The sequence below is a fragment of the Leptodactylus fuscus genome, chromosome 3, assembly GCF_031893055.1.
Source record: "Leptodactylus fuscus isolate aLepFus1 chromosome 3, aLepFus1.hap2, whole genome shotgun sequence".
NCBI lineage: Eukaryota > Metazoa > Chordata > Amphibia > Anura > Leptodactylidae > Leptodactylus > Leptodactylus fuscus.
Window position 1 is genome coordinate 141061449 of NC_134267.1, and position 20998 is coordinate 141082446.

The 20998-nt window shown below is 39.2% G+C and overlaps 1 protein-coding gene across 6 annotated transcripts in view; it reads right to left on the reverse strand.

Annotated features, from left to right (window-relative positions):
* DLGAP2 (DLG associated protein 2) overlaps positions 1–20998 on the reverse strand; it is a 748630-nt gene that overhangs the window by 429737 nt on the left and 297895 nt on the right. For 2 of the 6 annotated variants that reach the window (XM_075268426.1, XM_075268421.1), the window contains exon 1: positions 17554–18048. The exons of 2 other annotated variants lie outside the window; for them this stretch is intronic. The gene's annotated coding sequence lies outside the window, so the exon portion shown is untranslated. Of the gene's footprint in view, positions 1–17548; positions 18049–20998 lie in introns of those variants that run through there. 2 more of the 6 variants (XM_075268425.1, XM_075268422.1) reach the window with 1 other exon arrangement.

The window sequence follows — 20998 nt, forward strand, 5'->3', positions numbered from 1 at the left end:
TGCCATGTCATAAAGCTGGAATCATCTCAGACTGGTTTCTTGAACATGACAATGAGTTCACTGTACTCCAATGGCCTCCACAGTCACCAGATCTCAATCCAATAGAGCATCTTTGGGATGTGGTGGAGCGGGAGATTCGCATCATGGATGTGCAGCCGACAAATCTGCGGCAACTGTGTTCAATATGGACCAAAATCTCTGAGGAATGCTTCCAGCACCTTGTTGAATCTATGCCACGAAGAATTGAGGCAGTTCTGAAAGCAAAAGGGGGTCCAACCCGTTACTAGCATGGTGTACCTAATAAAGTGGCCGGTGAGTATATATATATATATATATATATATATATATATATATATATATATATATCCCCAAAAAAACTATTAACATAGTTAAGCTTGACTCAAAGTACTGCACAAGTACTCAGTAATAACTTGCCCATTTTTGAAGGGCCAGAAATAAAATGTAACCTGCATGCTTCGAGGGCTGTACCTGTGGCAGCAACAGGGTTACATGTTGAAGGTAAGTGAGATATAAATAAGCACATACAGCACAATACTACATACATGCGCCTCTGTGTTTATACATGATGAGTCAATCGCTCAGAAGCCGGAAGAAGAGATGAAGCACTTCTGTTTCCTGGCAACAAATGTATCTGCTATTCTACTGTTCTATGCAAATATATCCTTGAGATAAAATAAAGGCTTGATATTCAGCACTCGGTGGATCAAGCTTACAACTCTCCAGCAGTTTCTGCACTATAGTATTTAGCAATTTCATCTCATTGTTTGGCCAGCAAGGTTTGGTGGTTGAATATTGTGACCTCAGTTTAGGATTGCCAAGTGTCTGTAAATTCATGGATATTTCATCAAAATTATGGACTTTTCTTATGCTACATAATACCTGTCTCCTGGGGGGGGGGGGGATTTATGCTGAAGGAGCTGGCACGGGCTATTAAGATTGGAATTAGCATTGCACAGTTCACACAAGTCTATGTTTATAGGATTAACAAAGATAACTGAGCACTGAACTTGGCTGCCTCCGTCATCACAAAAGACTATGATTAGAGTGCAGCTCCATTTAAAACAAAAGATCACAAGTCTCCCAATTCTCATGATCACTGAGGGAGCCTTCACACGGAGTGTACGCTCCGCTCATTCAGACGCGTAAACACGTGTCAAAGTGACCGCTGTAAAACACAATCCCATAGACTTCAATGTGTGCCAGTTTTATGCACACTACACATTGAAATCAATGGGAGGCTTTTAAACCCATTGATTTCAATGTGTAGTGCACGTAAAACCGGCACACATTGAAGTCTATGGGATTGTGTTTGACAACGTTCAATTTGACACGTGTTTATGCGTCTGAATGAGCGGAGCATAAACTCCGTGTGAAGGCTCCCTGAGGGTCTCATGGACTGTAGAAAATGAAATGCTGCCCATTAGTCAGTGCCTTTTTAAATGGATACTGGTATACATGTGCCAGGACTTGTTTGTACCAAGACCTCAATAACAATCTTCTGTGTGTCTGGCAGAAAATCCCTAAATAAGAAAGCACTGCAAATATAACATGTCGTTATTAGAGATGAGCACATTTTTCAAGATTCATTTCCGGTTTGGGCTTATTAGTTCAGACCAAATGTTTGATTCAGTAAAAAGTTTTATATGACACGATAATGACTCCTAATACTCTATCTAACCCATATGTAGCTCTCTAATGCACACACCAACTTAGTAATGTCAAAGGGACAACAACAGATATGGCTACGGGTAAACGGCTGCCTGTTACACATGGGCATTTTAGGATTTTTTAAAATTTCACTGGGTTTTTTGATGTTTGGCTGGATAAAAACAGACCATATGTTACCACTACTTTACGGTAACCATATGTTACCACTTTAAGGGGAAAAGAAGTTTTGTATTTCATTTTAGGGGTTTTGCTATTAATGTCTAAGCCCCTGGCAAAAAAAAAAAAAAAAAAAAAGTGCACCCCTAAGTGACAATTGACAAATTGTGCCCCAAATGTCAATATTTTGTGTGGTCACTTATTTTCCAGCTATGCCTTAACCCTCTTAGGCATTAAGTTTACTAGAGTGGCTCAGGTTGCCACTGGAATCCTCTTCTCCATGATGATATCACAGAGCTGGTGGATGTTTAATAGGATTTAGGTCTGACAACATGCTTGACCAGTCCAGTGCCTTTATCCTCAGTTTTTTATTTTTTTTTATTTTAGGAATGCAGTGGTCACCTTGAAGGTGTGTTTGTGGTGGTTATCAAGTTGGAATACTGCCCTGCAGTCCAGTTTTTGAATGGAAGGGATCATGTTTTGCTTCAGTATGTCATAGTACATTTTGACGTTCATGTTCCCTCAATGAACTGTAACTTCCCATAGACTGCAGCCCCAAACATGACACTCCCTTCACCATGCTTGATTGTAGGCAAGACACACTGCTCTTTGTACTACTCACTTGGTTGCTGCCATATACGATTGACACCATTTGAACCAAATAAGTTTACCTTTGTCTAATTAGATCACAGGACATGGTTCTAGCAATCCATGTCCTTAGTCTTCTTGTCTTCAGCAAACTGATTGTGGACTTTCGTGTGCATCATCTGTAGAAGAGGCTTCCTTCTGGGACAACAGCCATGCAGACCAATTTGATGCAGTGTGTGGCTTATGGTCTGAATACTGAAAGGCTGACTCCCAACCCCTTTCACCTCTACAGCAATGCTGGTACCACTCACAAGTCTATTTTGCAAAGGCAACTAGAGATGAGCGAGTAGTCATATTTAGAGGTTGCCTTTAAAGATGAGCGAGTATTATTCAAAACGGCAGTTTCGAATAGCATGCACCCATAGCAATGATGGAGCTGCGTCTATTCATTCCGATGTGTGCATGCTATTTGAAACTGACGTTTCGAATAGTACTCGCTCATCTTTAAAGGCAACCTCTAAATATGACTCACTCAGCCTCTTTGTTCGACCATGGCAAGGCCTGTTCAGAGTGGAACCTGCCTTGTTAAACTGCTGTATGGACCGACCCGCCATACTACAGCTCAGTTTCAAGATGTAGGCAATATTCTTATAGCCATGGCCATCTTTATGCAGAGCAACAGGTCTTTTTTTTAGTTTGTTTTTCGTTTTTTGTTTTTACAGATCCTCAAGAATTCTTGGCCTGACATGCCATGTTGACCTTCCAATGACCAGTATGCGAGTGTGAAAGCAATAACACCAAATTTAAGACATCTGCTCCCTGTTCACACCTGAAACATTGTACCAGTAAAGAATCACATGACACTGGGGAGGGAAATGGCTAATTGGGCACAATTTGTCCATTTTCATCTAGGGGTGTGCTCACTTTTGTTTCCAGGGGTTTAGCCATTAATGGCTGTAAGTTGAGTGATTTTGATGGCACAACAAATTTATACTGTTATACAAGCTGTACACTGACTACTTTACATTGTATTACAGTGTCATATCTTCAGTTTTGTCCCATGACAATATATAATGAAATAATTACAATAATGTGAAGGGTGTACTCACTTTTGTGACATATTGTATGTATGCCCAAATTCTCATTTTAGTAAAGGTAACCAGTCACTATATTTGGGAACACTAAACCATCAGCATCTCACCATACAGCTCGGGTTTAGCACCCCAAATCTGTTAATATCAAAATCATCTATTTTATTAATCTTGACCAAGTGTATTATATAGGTTGTGGAAGACAAATCTGGGATGGTTTTGATATTAGCATGTTTGGGACCTTAAACCCAAGCTGCATAACAATATGCTGGTGGCTATTGGCCTCAAACCATGTCACAAGCTCCCATTAAAACTAAGCTTACAGTGTTGGATTTTCCTTTATGTAACCCAAGATAAAAGCTGCACTCCGCAGGCTTCTTTGCACCCCCTCAGGTTTCATTAACATGCCCTATGACATTATTTGTAAATCAAAGTGTCAAATTATTGGATCCAATATCAGCATCAAATAGCTATCAAATCAGCATCTTCTGCATCAGCATCAAATCAGCATCTTCTGCTAGTCCTTTGGTATCAGAAACTGGGTCTACCAGACATTGGCACCTTGATTTGACTCTGGGCTCATATCTCTGCTTTCCAGGTTCTTTTATACAAGAATGGAATGGTTGTCAGTAGGGTAGTGTTCTTCTATCAAACCTTCATCAGGAAGTTCCTAAATGTTGTCAAATGAAAAGACCTACAATACTCCCATTTCATTTTAAAAAGATCAATGGTGCTGTGAAACACAAGTGTATTGTAAATAATGCCTTTCTTAAGTGTATTTGCACAGAATCGATTGAAGTATGCATTCAGAGCAATAGCTATTTATGAGACACATCACACTAACCTCTCTCATACATTTAAGTAATCTAACCCTTCCCCTTTAAAATAACTTTTTGGTGCAGTACATGATTATTTAGCTGAAAATGAATAGTGAATAAATAACAACTGGAAACGGAAGCACTTTTCTTGGTAGTACTGCGCACTGTGTTAGAAATTCAGAGCCAGGCAAAAAGAAAAAAAAAAAAAAAAAAAACATTTGACGTCAATGCACCTTGAGCACATTTCTATATACGGCTCTGCAAATTATACAAATCAATGAAAATAAAAACTGAGAGAGATCCCAGCCAGTCTAACAAGCAACAACTGCAACCTGCTTTCCCTTCACAGGGTTTGAGTAGCAACCTGATCACTCAGCAGAAGAGATGTGTGTGCTCAGCCTCCTCCACTCGCTGCTTGTTTAATTAAGTAGCTGGAGAGCAGCTGAGACGTGTCCTCACACAGCACTGGACTGCAAGAGAAGGGGACGCAAAGTGCCATCCTCGGCTACGTGATTCCTTAAGCACGGATAACCTTCATTTACGTGTTGTATGTTAGAAGAAATACAAATACTTTGTAATATTACAGGCCTTGCACTACTTTGTGGTAGTGCCACCAATTAAAGGAGCTAAGACTGCTTATAGAAAATATATGAGAGGCAAATCATGATTCAGCTTGGCTTAATGTCTATGTTATGATGATAAAACAGGGGAAGTAGTAGGCTATCAAACACCTATGGAGCTACCTATGGGGCAGGTCTAAATCCAATATCTCTATTTTCTGTTTTACACAGCTGACATAAGAGAATACTTTACTAATCCCTGTTCACATTAGCATATGTTTGGCTGGGTTCACACCAGCACTTGGATATCTGTCTCTGAATCCGCTTAAAAGTATGGAGAGAAAAGTCCTGCAAGCAGGCAGAAACTGGACAGAATCCTAGTGGACCCATAGGCTATAATGAGTAACTGTTTCTGTGGGTAACTGTTTTTTAAGCAGGTTGTCTTTCCGTTTTTCAGGTCCCCAAGCTGATCCGAAGAATGGAAACCAAAGAGAAGGATTGAATAGTTGGAGTTCAACATGCTTGATCTCTTTGTCCTGAAAAAATATAAAGTTGGCTCCAATAGTATCTGGCAGTGTCTTTCTTTGCATTTCTCACTGAGAACATGTTTACCAAGAGATAGCTATTGAAAGTATAAGGCAAGCCATATTCCCCTCTTACCATCAAAATATAAACACATCCGCAGCCAGAAGAGCACATGGCTAGCTTAACTTTATAAAGTGGAAACCCAGGAAAAACATTACAGACGTAGCTAAAAGATAAACTAAAAGTGTTTTCCACCAAATCCCCATACTTATCTGAAGAAAATGACCAGTTATTTAATCTATTAAGCTACAGTGTAACTATTTTTTTGACCAATAAGCATGCATTTTCCTGAAAATGTAGAAAATTTCAGATTGCAGAGACATATAGTAGATACAATAGCAGCATGTCAGTATTTACGTTCCCTATACCAGTGATGGTGAACCTTTTTGAGACAGAGTGCCCAAACTGCAACCCAAAGCCCAATAATCTATCGCGTGTGCCAACATGGAAATTTAACCTTAAAACGCTGTGGATCCACAAATTACATTCATGTGACTGGGGCTTTACAGAGCTTATACTGAAAGGTAAAGGTCTCTGCATTTGGTACTTTTAAACAATTAATGTTCACTATTTACATCATGCAGGATATGTTTTATAGTGACAGTGCAATGTTATTATGACCTGTAATAATATCATGTCTGCTATAAAACAGATACTGTATGATATAAATAGTGAGGGAACCCCACAAAGTACAATCTGCCCCGCAGTGGCCCCCACACACAGTACAATCTGCCCTGCAGTGGCCCACACACACAGTACAATCTGCCCTGCAGTGGCCCCAAAGAATTATACTTGTATACTCCACAGTAGCCCCCTGTTACGGTCAACAGGATACTATTAAAAAAATGAAATAATAAATATCCTTCGGAGCCCAACTGGGCTCTGAGCCGCAGAGCTACCTTGGTGTGAACAAGGCCCGACAGTTAATGTCACTGCCAGGCTATAACACCATCTGGGTGGCTAAAGAAACAAAGATAATTCTCTGCAGGACAGAGCAGCCACAAATGAATTCTAAAGTCTTGCAGTTACTCCACTGCAAGACCAAACTCAACTAACAATGACCGTGTGCTCCCAGTAGCTTACTGGGCCGCACCCACCACAGACACCTGCTGTGGAGCACCACAGGTAGCAAACTGCCTAAGGTTGGAGATTCCCACAATTCTGACTAACGGAAGGGATACCCACAATTTTAAGTTAAAGGGGAGATTCTACCTACCTGCCTAACTAAGCAGCTTGCTGCAAAACAAGTGTCTTGCACTGACATGCACAAAATGCAATTGAGACTAGAGCACTGGGCCACCCAAACTTGCCTTCTTAAATGGAGGGAAGGCTGGGCTGAACAGCCAGCCCAGGTGCCCAAGCCAGGTGCTCATAGGTTAGCAACAATGTCAGTCAGAAGACCAACCATGCCTATCGGCTGCAAGGGGATTAACCCCATACATGCTGGACTGAGCAGTAACAGTGGAACAAGCTGTGACCCTGATACCTTGGTCGCACCTGCCGCACAGTCCTAACACCCCCCTCCCCACATAGTATTAAATGCTCCACAGTAGCCCCCATGCCCACACAGTATTAAATGCTGCACAGTGGCCCCACCCCACACAGTATGAAATGTTCCACAGTAGCCCCCCTCCCCACACAGCATGAAATGGTCCACAGTAGCCCCCCTCCCCACACAGGATGAAATTGTCCACAGTAGTCCTCCTTCCCCACACAGCATGAAATGGTCCACAATAGCCCCCTTCCCCACATAGCATGAAATGGTCCACAGTCATTTGCACATCCAGCTGAAAGCAGCAATCGCTCACTAACAGGGAATCCTGTACTGGATTCCCCATTAATGAGCGATCTAGGTGACCGCACACGTGCCAGCAGAGGAGGCTCTGTGTGCCCTCTCTGGCATGCGTACCATAGGTTCGCCATCACTGCCCTATACATTTTACTTATCTGATACTTCTAATTGCTACTAAGAATAGTCTTATTATGATAATGAAACCGCATAATATTTACAAGAAAGGAAGAAGATATCTCAGTTACCGTGCTCTGTTAATCAAAGTACAAGCCATATACGATTATAATGCAAACATTAGTTTGAATTTATTCCACTTGTAAGGATGTAACTGGCACAATCTTTTTCTAATATAAGAAAGCCGTGTCATGTCTACCTGCTAATGAGTCAGTTTCCTAAAAAAAAAAAAAAAACGCCAAGCAACTGCATAAACGGAAAATGAAAACAATTCAGAGGATATAGGAAGATTTATTTAACATTTCCTAATATTTTATATATTACTGAGTATACCCTAGATTAAACTAAAGTCAATTATTAAAGCCATTTCCAACAAATACAATTTGAATAGATGTGTCCTCCCTTACCTTCCCTCTTTGGTGGACATGTCTCAACGTATTAAATGTTTCAAGGCAATTCTGTTTTGTGATTTGTATCACAAAGTAAAATTATACATTATCCACATACAAGTGGACAAAATGTGAATAACTTTGCAAGTAAAAAAGATCTATCCATATGGGCTTGAAGTTGTGATTGCTATCAATGGTAATAATACCAGCATGAAGGGCTTGGAGTTTACCTACTTACAACGCGGTATTATTACACAATAAAGCATTAGCATTCTGGGGCTTATATTCCTAAAGTACTTAAGATTCAGAAGCTTTGTATTGGAGTTTGTTCTTAATATGGACCTTTATAAAGATACTTGACTCTCTGTCTCTTTTACTTTAGAAATCCTGTGGTCACTTTTACTTGCTTTCCACTGGCACAATTTAGAAAAAGTAACCAGCATGATACATTCTTTAAGTGCCAGAAAATGTAAAGCTTTAATGAAAAAGTGTCAATATAAGAAATAAATGAGAAAAATATTTTTTGAGGGCTGTCTGCAATTTATATCTGCTTTCACTCCTCTGAACAGTTTCAAAAAACTAGTTTCAGCTTCTGTTTAATAGTGAGCAATGGAGTCTGAGGCTCGGTTCACATCTGCGTTCGGGCCATTCCGTTCCCCTATCTGCATGAAATATCCGGATAGAAAAGTCCTGCAAGCAGCACCTTTCTCTCTGCATTTTTGTGTGGAAACCAAGCGGAAACCAAATGGACCCCATTATAATCTATGGGGTCTGTGGGTTTCCTTAGGCAACTGCCTTTTTTATGTGGATAGGTTTTCATTAGGGGCATCTCCAAGTGGAGTTCCCGAATGGAAACCCTAATACAGATGTGAACTGGGCCTGAGCCGCATAAGCTTAACGCTAGGTAAATACCAAGATAAGTCGTGATTAAGTTTAAGTCAGAAAAGGCTAAACTATAATTTTATACAGCACATATACAGTGACAACAAAATCATTTAGAATCAATAAAAATTAAATAAATCAATCATCATTTACTGTCACATAACATATAAACTTCCTATTGTATAAGCCAGATGTTCTCAAACGTTTTTTTCTCATAGACCACTTTCAAAATTTTACTGGTTTCGGTGGACCCCCTGCTTCTACATTTCTACCATATTCCCAAAACTCGTCAAAAAAATGTGAAGATTAGATCTAACGATGGAAATTTGCATCGCGGCTGAGTTCCAACCCTAAATTCAGAGTGGTAAAAATAAAAATAAAAATAGTAATGTTTTCTTGGGTTCTATTTATTAAAATAATATGATTACAGATTTAATAGAAATAAAATTAAACATTAATAAAGTAGCTTCAACAATGCAAATCAACAATTTAAAAAAATTGTCAATTTTAAAGGCAGGGATGCACTTGATGGATTGACAGCAAATTATCAATATTTGGCTTCAGTTTTGTGAGGAATAACCGGAAATCTCCCCATTCTGTTATGTTCAATCTGCTCCTTTTTTTTGTTAATAGGTTTGTAACGACACATTTTTTTTGACAAGGTATGACGAGGCAAACGCTATCAAAAGTTTTATAGTGTATTATCTGCCTACATTGACAGGTAAAGCCAAGCCAACATTTTTGTTCTTTACTATCGAAACCAGATACATTTTCGTGGACCCCCACTTACAACTTGTGAACCCCCATTTTTTTTCACGCCAATGTAGACCCCCGTTGAGTCTCCCGTGGACCCCTGGGGGTCCACCTGGACTGCTTTGGGAATCACTGGTATAAGCAATGGTATTTGAAGACCCTATGCAGAACACATAGTTCTAACCATAATTCAGGGTACAAAAAACTTTCTATTTGACTTAGAGTTAAAGTTATGTTTTCAGTAGTATACTTTATTCCACCATCCAAAACTGGATTCTACGTAATGACCTCTGCTGTGTAAAGGCTTTTCTACAAAGTGAAGGTACCCTTTATTCCACTGTTATTGAAGCAATTCTGTTCTAGTGATATTTTGCTTTCTAATACGCTTATAGGTATAAATCTAGAAATGAACTATTATCCATATAAGAACATTGTGCGTGACAAATACATATAATAAAGCATTTAACAAAATGAGGCGCTAAGAAGATTTTAAATATGTAAACATTGTAAGACAATACATTATGTGACAATATGTGCCACAATGGATACTGGAACTAATCCCTAAAATAGGTTTACAATTTATTAACAGAGATGAAATAACGGAATACCAGCACAGTTTTCTGTAGTACTAACTCAAATTCTAGTAAAATCGAAAGAACTGGCTTGTATTGTTAGATGATCACAAAGGCAAGGGAACCAGTGAACATTACTTACTGTTGGGGTAAGGGGCAGCAGTGTTTGGAAATGACCATACGTATAGCTTGATTGTCAGGGACACTATATGGCGTCAATAATATCAGCAGGCTCTAGTAGTCAATATCTAAGCCACTGTCTGACATTAATGTTTGTGTGATGCTAATATTTTAGCAATATCTGTGGCACTATTTTCATGGGCACTATAGGTGACCCTGATATTTCTACAGGTACCAGAGGCATAACTTAATGCACTCCTCACTTGCCTTATATTTGCCACAGATTTTGGGATTAATTCGGACACAGAACCTATTGCACAAACCACTCGGCTATTCAGGCTCATTCCCCTGAGCCTAAGCAATGGAGGAAACCAGAGCAGTAGAAATGTAAAACAAATTTGTGGCAGAAATCCACTTACACCATGTGAATATCCCATAACATTTTCAGGTTGTCTGTTTTCACGGACACTATGTATAGCATTGACATTTTCATGGGCCTTTATTACATTCAGAGTGGATGTGTACGGTGGGATTGTTTTCAGGTGGCATTGTGTATGTTGCTTCCAAGAGTCCTAATCTGACAGTTATTTTCAGAGGGCACAGTGTGTGGTAGGATTATATTCAGGAACATAGTGTGATTCAGTTATATTCAGGTGGCCACCATATATGGCGCTATTACATCTCAATCAGCACAATGTGTAGTAATATTACATTATGAGGACCCAGTATGTGGTGTAGTTATATTCAGGAATGTGCATATGCTTATATACACTCACCGGCCACTTTATTAGGTACACCTGTCCAACTGCTCGTTAACACTTAATTTCTAATCAGCCAATCACATGGCGGCAACTCAGTGCATTTAGGCATGTAGACATGGTCAAGACAATCTCCTGCAGTTCAAACCGAGCATCAGTATGGGGAAGAAAGGTGATTTGAGTGCCTTTGAACGTGGCATGGTTGTTGGTGCCAGAAGGGCTGGTCTGAGTATTTCAGAAACTGCTGATCTACTGGGATTTTCACGCACAACCATCTCTAGGGTTTACAGAGAATGGCCTGAAAAAAAAAACATCCAGTGAGCGGCAGTTCTGTGGGTGGAAATGCGTTGTTGATGCCAGAGGTCAGAGGAAAATGGCCAGACTGGTTCGAGCTGATAGAAAGGCAACAGTGACTCAAATAGCCACCCGTTACAACCAAGGTAGCCAGAAGAGCATCTCTGAACGCACAGTACGTCGAACTTTGAGGCAGATGGGCTACAGCAGCAGAAGACCACACCGGGTGCCACTCCTTTCAGCTAAGAACAGGAAACTGAGGCTACAATTTGCACAAGCTCATCGAAATTGGACAATTGAAGATTGGAAAAACATTGCCTGGTCTGATGAGTCTCGATTTCTGCTGCGACATTTGGATGGTAGGGTCAGAATTTGGCATCAACAACATGAAAGCATGGATCCATCCTGCCTTGTATCAACGGTTCAGGTTGGTGGTGGTGGTGTCATGGTGTGGGGAATATTTTCTTGGCACTCTTTGGGCCCCTTGGTACCAATTGAGCATCGTTGCAACGCCAAAGCCTACCTCCCGCTCCTGATAATGCTCGTCTATGGACGAGCTGTGTGAGCAGAGGGAGGGGGCGTTCCTCACTGCTCCACAGCACAGCGCGATTGGCGCCGCGAGGCAGAAGGACGTCTCTGGCTAATGGTCAGAAACGCCCTTCTGACCATAGAGCACTACAGTACCGGCACCGTAAGCTCTTTACACCGGGCACAGATCGGGAAAGCCGACAGTGCGCTGAACTCAGCGCACTGTCGGCTTTCTGGCAGTATATGACACTGCATGTGCCCAAAAGTGGTGAAAGGTCCTCTTTAAAGTGTTGTAGTTGTGTACAAACTTGGCTGGAGTGGCGAGTTTAACTTTGTAAACATTCCCCAACTGGATTTTGGAGCAATGGAAGTATCTGGACTGATGAGTCGCATATGGTCTATGGGCAGTCTGAGGAACAAATCAGGGTTCGGCAGATGCCCAGAAACTCTTCTGTTCCTGCAGTATTGGAATACATAGTGCCTAATTTACAATTTGAGTGTGGATAATGGCATGGGGCTGTGTCTCGGGGTTAAAACAGGCCATTTATTTCCAGTGAATAAAACACTAATTCTACATACATTTTATAAAATTCTATTGGTGGTAACAGTTTGGTGGTAACAGTGGTTAGCACTGCAGCCTTGCAGCACTGGAGTCCTAGGTTCAAATCCTGCCAAAGACAATATCTGAAAGGAGTTTGTATGTTCTCCCCGTGTTTGCTTGGGTTTCCTCCGGGTACTCCTGTTTCCTCCCACACACCAAAGACATACTGATAGGGAATGTAGATTGTGATCCCTATATGGGACAGTGACTGTCAATGTCTGTAAAGCGCTGCGGAATATGATGGCGCTATATAAGTAAGCATAATAAAAATAAAAATAATAAGATAAACTTTGCTGTGCCAGCTTGATAGTACTTTGGTGTAAAAAACAAAGTTCTTGAAGGCATGATTTCACAAGTTTGCTATTGAAGAACTAAAATGGTGTACACAGAATCCTGACATCAGCGTTATCAAACACCTTTAGAATGAAGTGGAATGTCTTTGAGATAAATACTGTGTCACCCAACATCACAGCCAGACCTAATAAAAATTCTTTGGCTGAGTTGCAATACCTACTCCAAACTACTATACAAAGCACGGAGCAAATGGCTTCCATCTCTGTGCACTGTACAGTACTGATTCATACGGGAGCCAGCTGTCCTCAGATAAGCCATAAATAAAAAATTTCCCTTTAAATATCTTACATATTTAACTTGAATCCTTATTTGGACAATTAATCCATCTTTATAAACAGAATTTTATTTTTTCAATTGATTTGATAAAAATAAGCAGCTTTACAAATAGTCATGAACCTCTGTAGTTAATAACTGCAAACAAACTCTATGTAGCCGGATCCTGCAGTCTTATTCCCATCTGATCCCTTGCTTTTTGCTAATCTACCGAGGGTAAAGGGTAGGTAGATAGTAAAAAGTAACATATGACTACAAAGGTGGAATATCCATGAACATAGCTGGGACTCTTTTGATTATGGCTATATTGTTCAATAGATGAACGCTTGATCTCCCACTTTACCTATAATAAAATTCCCCAAATCACTTTGTCTATATGAAGAAATTAGAACATGTCTAGATCTCTAGATCTCTTTCTATCTATCTATCTATCTATCTATCTATCTATCTATCTATCTATCTATCTATCGAGAGAGATACGCACACTCAATGTTATCACTTGGAAAGATGGAAATGTCATTTTAATTGATTGTGGTTTATCTAGTAAGTTCTGCAGTGTGAAGAAGTTCTTAGTTCTGAAGGTTTCTAACCAGCAAAGGATTCTTGACTTTAAATCTATAAATACACTTCAAAGAAAATCCAAATTTCAAAAGAATGATGTATTATTTATATCAAATTCTCAGAGGAACACGATCGACCTCTGGCAATCAATACCATACCTCAACTTTATATTGTGGATCTAATTTAGGTTGGGGCAAACAAAGACTTAAGCAGTACATAACAGGATCCAGAAGTAGCCCTCCAAAATATATAGCAAGTGGGGAGACCATAAAAGCACACTGAGGGTCCATTCACAAGGAGGAATTGTCAAGAAGCAATATATACCCAATATGAAATATTTGGATTGGTTGAAATATGTCCACTCTTAAATTGGTCCTAATTTGGCTTCTCATGAAACTAAGTCAATGTAATATGCTAATTCCTTGAAAGGCGTAAATTCACAACACAACTGCTTTGTGGCGACACATAGAAATATAACATATAGCTTGGTAACACTATTTTGTCTTGAGAACCTACAGTAGATTATTATGTTCCCCTTAAATGCAGGTTTTCTCTGTTAGAGATCACATTCTGTAAGATAACAGAGCAAATCAAAATTAAAGGGGATCTCCTTTTTGGACTTCTAGTTGTTAGCGCAATCCATTGAAAAAAAGCTGATCACAATGGGTCCCAGGAGTCAATTGTAATCTGTGGAGAAATCTGCCACTCTAGCAGAGATTAGGCTACACATTGGGGATCCCTTAATATTAACCGAGCATTCCCTAACAGGATTCATGATGATACATTTTTCTGAATTGGACATCCCCTTTAAAATACACTTGATTTATATAGGGTGATCGCAGAGTGTTTATATTTCTTTTCGTTCACAACAAATTCATATCACATGGGGCAGAATTGTAGCTCAGTATCTAGCACTGTTGCCTTGCTGTGCAGGAGTCCTAGGATTAAATCCAACCAAGTACAACATCTGCAAGGAGCTTGTATGTTTTCTCTGTGTTTGTGTGTATTTCTTCCCACACTCTGAAGGCATACTGATACAGTAATTTAGACTGTGAACCCTACATGGGACAGCGATTGATATTGTCCATAAAGTGTTGCAGAATATGTTAGTACTATACATGTAAGAGAAATAAGTAAAATAAACCTTTGGCACTGAAGGTATTGGACAAGTTCACAGATTGTTATAAAACTGCTAAATAAACAATTCCCTGTAAGGTCTACAAGCTGAGGTCAAACCATAAGAGTGAAGAATTGCCAAAATGTAACCAGAGATGTTTCAGAGTACACTCCAGTGTCATATACAGAAGGTCTTATTTACAGCCAAATCAGAAACATAGGGTAATTCAGGAGAGCATGCCAATGTCAGAAGCCAGAAGATCAAAGTCAGGGAGAGGTACAGTGAAACTAGTGTTTAAAACAAGTTAAATACTGTGTCTCAAGTCAGGAATGAATGGTGAAGCAGAACTCTGGTTGGGTCTGTTTGAGAGTTCAGGATGAGTAGACCCAGGCAGAGTTTGACAGGTGGAAATGGTAACCTTAAAGCACCAGCTGCAAGATGGAGAAACAGGAACACAAACACTGAAATTCTAAACATTAATGTAACAAGCAATCGAAGCATATTGGACTTTGTAGTTCAGCAGGAGATGACCTAAAACGTAACTTATGTCATGATGCAATATATAAGAGAAACTACAGTGCAGTGTGGGATATGGTATATGTTGAATACCTCTAACGTACAAGGGATGATGTAGGGCAGAGTTACAACTGATCTAAAATATGTCACAATGTCGTACGATATGGTGCATCAGGGACCATCTTCACACATCTAGGTTCAGAGGAAATTCTTTTCAACTGGCTAGACAAGTGGTTGTGGCCTCACAGAATAAGTGGATATGACTTAAATGTGACAAATTCTAAATGAAAGTAAACCAGATAATAGTATAAATTTAGACTAGGCAGTCTAAAGATATGAGATTTATCATGGTATCAGACACTGTGATAAATCTGGTACATTTTTAGCCTGCTCAGAGCCAGATTGCACTTTGTATTAGTACATGTTTGCCAAGGTTTCCATTGTTTTGGTGCACAGAGTAGTACTGCACGCAACTGTATGTTTTACGTCAAATCGGAAGGGTTTACTCTTATTAACTTATCGTATTGCTATTGTAAACGTGATGCTTTCTTATACTTACAGTGTATAACAATGGGCAGAAAATAATCTCAGTATATTCAATAAAATATTTCTATCACAGAGAACACCTTGAAATGACCAGTGTGACCATCAAGTAAAGCATGGCAGGCACAACTACATCAGGATTCATGTCATTGATATCAAATTCTGCCATGAGAGCAATAAACCCAGAACATAAGTGAATTGCTTCACACCATGTGCATTGCATTTGCTTTCTGCTTTGTCAGGCAACCTGCCTCATAGCTGTAATGAGCGGCCGCAATCCATTACACCATAGCTTTTAAGCTAGGATTATAAGGAAACAAAGAACAAAGAATTCATACCTAAAATGTATGGCTCAAAAGTTGTGGCCTAACCTGTCCATCAAACAAAACATCCACTGCATCATATTGTCATATTTATTCAATTTCCATATAGCATCTTGCATTGTCTTTTATTTGGTATTGTGCCACAGAACTATGAAGACATGTATTTATGCCAATAAGAAAATGTTACCATGCTATTATTTTATATTCGACATTTGTCATGCATAAAAGGTAAAGCACGAGAGGGATTCTTGTTAGCACGATATAAATAATATATTAAACATAAAGCGCTGGAATCCAGGTTCTTTGATTTATCGGATGTCTGGGAATGATATAGAACTATGTTACATAACTTGTTGCTGGTTAGTGTGTGATGTATGAAGACATTTGACACGCTGTACTTATACCTGAGTCAATGAAACTCATCCAGTGCTATAGGCTTCCTAAAATAGAAGTATTGATGACGACAGTGAAAGATTAGCTCCCTATTACAACTTATGGCTGCTTCTTTTCACATGGATACAGAACATATGGTAGCTAAGCAGTTTAGGACGCATAAAATGCATTTCCACATGGATCCATTTATCACATAAATCAGGGCAGTTTACTCAGCCATGCCTGCTAGCCCAAATGTTATTTATTAAAATATAAGCTGCACAAATGAATCCTAATTCCAAGACCAACATGTTTGAGGCTTGAAGGACTCAAACCGTTATTGAAGGCTACTGTGCAAAGCCCATTTAACCCTTTCTTCCCTGGACAATTTTCATGTCACTAGGACTAGTCCTGAATGAATGGTTCAAGCTTTACAGCATTATCCCCCAAGTCTATTCTTCCTATACCATGTCTCTGGAATGCATGCATAAAATCACAAGCACGCTTACAAACGCTCTCTGGTCTGCACAAGGTTTAAGGTTGCAATAATGTCTCAAATGGCAGATTTTCAGATGTCTCATTTACATATCAATGAATTCCTAGTATGTCCCTCCTGCATAACAAAAAAGTAGCTTTTTCAATTCACTGCCTATTTAGTAGGGTTAATAGATCTATTGTTCACTTTGACATTCACTGGTAAGCATACTGTCTACAACATCTCTTTATTTCCTTATAATGTCTCTTGCAGTCCAACACCCCTTGTATTTCTGCAGATCCCTTTGAACACTGAATGAACAGCACACATTTGCCATCTGGAGCTATAGGGGATACAGATATCACAAAGAATGCTTACATTAAAGCTAGGACGTGAACAGAAATCTATGGACCTCATAAATGACTCCGCTGGATGCATCTGGAATTAATTTTTTATCTATCTATATTTGTGCAAGACAGTACTGTAAGCAGCATGGGAATCTTCTTGAGCTACAGATTGGTAGTGCCAGGATGCAGTCTCTAGTTGCTCACAGGGTAAAGTGAAGAAACTGGAAAATCTCAATCATGACCTGACTTATGGCTAATTAATAACATCTATAAATATACAAGATTAGATGAAATAAAGTAAAAATGAGTCATCTTACCTTACCTTTAAAGGCTAGAATATTGCTAGTGGCTTTCAAAACCAATATTGAGCTGATCTGTGAATAAGAATATGCACATTCTCTCCCCAGAATCACCTAGATTGTAGAAAAACATGAAGGCCGGAGATTTCAAATTATGTATCCATGAAGCCAGTAATTCACAGCTGTTCCGTAGCTCTTTAGCAGCTCTGCAAAACAAGTACACTGCAGCACTGTGCAAAGCATAGGATTGCAATACATGTCCTATATATTCAAGTACAACAGAAAACACGATGTGGAGCCTTGCTCCTTGTGGATGTGGGGCTTCTTTTGTAACAGCAGAATGACTGCCTGCTCCTGCAACAGACTTACAAAATAGGATTTATGCATTCATTAAAGGATGATGTTATTTCCCAGGATACTAATTACATAGACCAGGTGCCTCTGTCTCCTGTTTTCCAGATAAGAGTCTGTAATTTCATTTCAGAAATGATCTACATTTAGACAGGAGAACCTATTGTGATGATATCATTTGCCTGAGTGGCCATAAATGGGCAATTTCCTTTAAAACGTCACTGCCACTGACGACACGGCTCTTTATAATGGAGTGGGCAGGGTGGATGATAGGGTCCCATCAATCTCAAGAAGCTTTGGCTGCTGCGATAGTATGAATCTCACAAGAACATTTACAAGGCTGGTAAGACAGAGGAAGCTGCAGCAAAAACAGGGAATATTTCAACTGGTTTCTTTCAGGATATTTAGGTGTAAGCAAAGAAAAAAAAAAAGGGAAATTCCTGTAAACGGCGACATCACTGAACAATACCCAACATGTCAGAAAACAGAATTAAGATACAGGGCACGTGATTTAATTAAACTTATGGTGAACAAACTTTCCATTCTTACAAGCAATAAGTTTTATACTACTGCACTGTTGAAATAATCCTTTAGGGACACTGCTGTCCTGTAAACATATATAAGCCTAGGTTATTGACGTGCAGCGGGTTCATGGACTCATTATGGTCATTGTACTATTTAAGAAATTGAAATAAAAGACTTGCATAATCAGCTTCTCTGTCATTAAAATGCATTGTGTAACAATTAAAGTGCAGCTGAAGATTTGCCGGGAGAAAACATTCATATTACTCTATAAGAACAGCACAGAATATTGACTTATAGGCATCTCAAGGGGAGAATGTTATAAACCTTAGAAGAACTCATTGGCTCTGAACATGATGTAGTATCAGCAATTTTTCCAGCCGTCCACATAATGATGGCCCTTCTAGCACCTAATTTCCCACTAAACATGTTTTTAGCTCAAGTTTAAATGTATCGCAGTATAATAAACCATCAGGAGCATTTAATGCTGCCACATGAAGACAGTCAGGCAGTTTATATTTATAAGCTTATTTCTCCTCCTCTCAATGGAAAGCTAGAGAAGCTAGGAAAGTAACATGGCTGTCATAGTCAATTATGAAAAGTATAAAAATTTATAACAGCTTTCAGTGGAACAGACTGCTGTGATGGTAAAAGGCTGCTGGGAGGCTGTTTCTGAACCATCATTGGAACTACTACAGTTTAACCTTAAAGGAATATGTCATCAGAAAATTACCTACTGTTTGAATCAAGTTTTTATATTAACCCCTTCCCTGACTGTAATAGTACGGTGGATGTTGGGTGTTTAAATATGGCAGCTGCTTCGGAGTTGAGTGACCACCATAGATGCCAAGTCTCTGCTTTATTATATAGCAGAGTCTTGGTGCTAATGCCTGCGATCAGTGTCCACATTGATCGCGGGCATTAACCCCTCTGATGTCTCAAAGTTGAACGAAGCACCAGGAATCATCGGCACCCAAAGCAAGCGTCCTATTACCATGACAGCCAGGAGCCTTGTGAAGGCTCACAGGCTTGTCTTTAGTTTAGTTTAGCTTCTATTGCAAGCTGCTTTATGTAGCTTGCAATATAAATGCTGATTTTTGCAATTCATTATCATTGTAATGCATTCCATAAGTGCATAAATGCAAAATGAAAAAAAAATAATAAATTAAAAAAGTTAAAAAACAATATATAGAGAAAAAATAAACAATATTAAAAGTTCAACTCATCCCCCTTTCCCTAGAAAAATATAAAAGTATTTAAATACTGTGAAACACATACACCATAGGTATTCCTGTGTCTAAAAATGCCCGGTTTACAAGTGCCAGTTTAGCATCTGATAAATAATGTGAATAAAAAGTGACTCCCTAAATGGTATAACTAAAATGTACACTTGGTCCCGCAAAAAAACACGCCCTATCCGTTACCATGCACAAAAGTATTTAAAAAAATACAGGTGTCAGAATATGGCAACTTTTCAAAAAAAAAAAATTTGCCCAGTTTTGGATTTTTGTTAAGGAGTTAAAATGTAAATAAAACCATATAAAATTGGTATCCTCGGAAATCGTACTGAAACAAAGTACAGTGACATATCATTTTGGCTGCACAGTAAACACTGTAAAAACAAAGCCCGTAAGAAAGTCCCACAAATGTGCTTTTTCTTCAAATTCACCTCATTCTGAATGTTTTCCAGCTTCCCAGTACATTGTACAGAATAATTAATGGTAGCATCATAGAGAAAAATTCTCCTGCAAACATTAAGCCCTCATGTGGCTCATAGAGTAGAAAAATAAAAAACGTTATGGGGTTTGGAAGGGAGAAGTAAAAAAAAAAAAATCAAAAACATTCCTCCTTCAGGAAGGGGTTAAACACACATTTTTAATACTTTTTGGTAGTGTTTTTATTTGTCTATATTAGGAAGCATTCTGAAATCTTGCAGTTTTCACATTGGTCGCAGAGCCACATAAAAGGCTGACACTGCCTGTTCTGTAGAGATTACTTTTTGGCACTTATCTCATTTTCATATCAATTTTATAATTAGAGACAAAATCTCTATATAGTGTGATAAGGTGACCAGCAGAGTGCTTGAATCATGGTATAGTTCCCTCAGATTTCAGACTTATGTGTGTTCCAGGGCAGGTTTTGATTAGACTTCCGCTCAGGTGTGGTTCCTAAGCTTGTTACTGGGCCATAAAAGGCTGCAGAGCCTTCACTTCAGGGCAGTTCCTGGTAGTGAGTGGAGGTGCCTGGGTCTGTCTTGACACTGTGAGTCTGTAGAGCTAGTACATATTGTTTAGTCAGAACTCAGACGAGCAGGGTTTTGTTTCACACTGTTATTGCCTGAAATTAAGACTATTTTATTTTGCTCATTTTGTGCTTGACGAGAAGGTTTATTTATTTTGTGTGTTTTTTTGTTTTTTTAATAAACCTGTTTGCTACAGTTTTGTGTCCTTGTCTCTGACTGGTTGGGTCTGCACCATTGCTGCTACCGAGCTACCTTCCCCACAATAGATGAAACAGAATCATAACAAATACCATAGGTGATGGTTTCACCTCCTCTCCTTTACTACAAACTCAACAACCTTTGCACATTACACA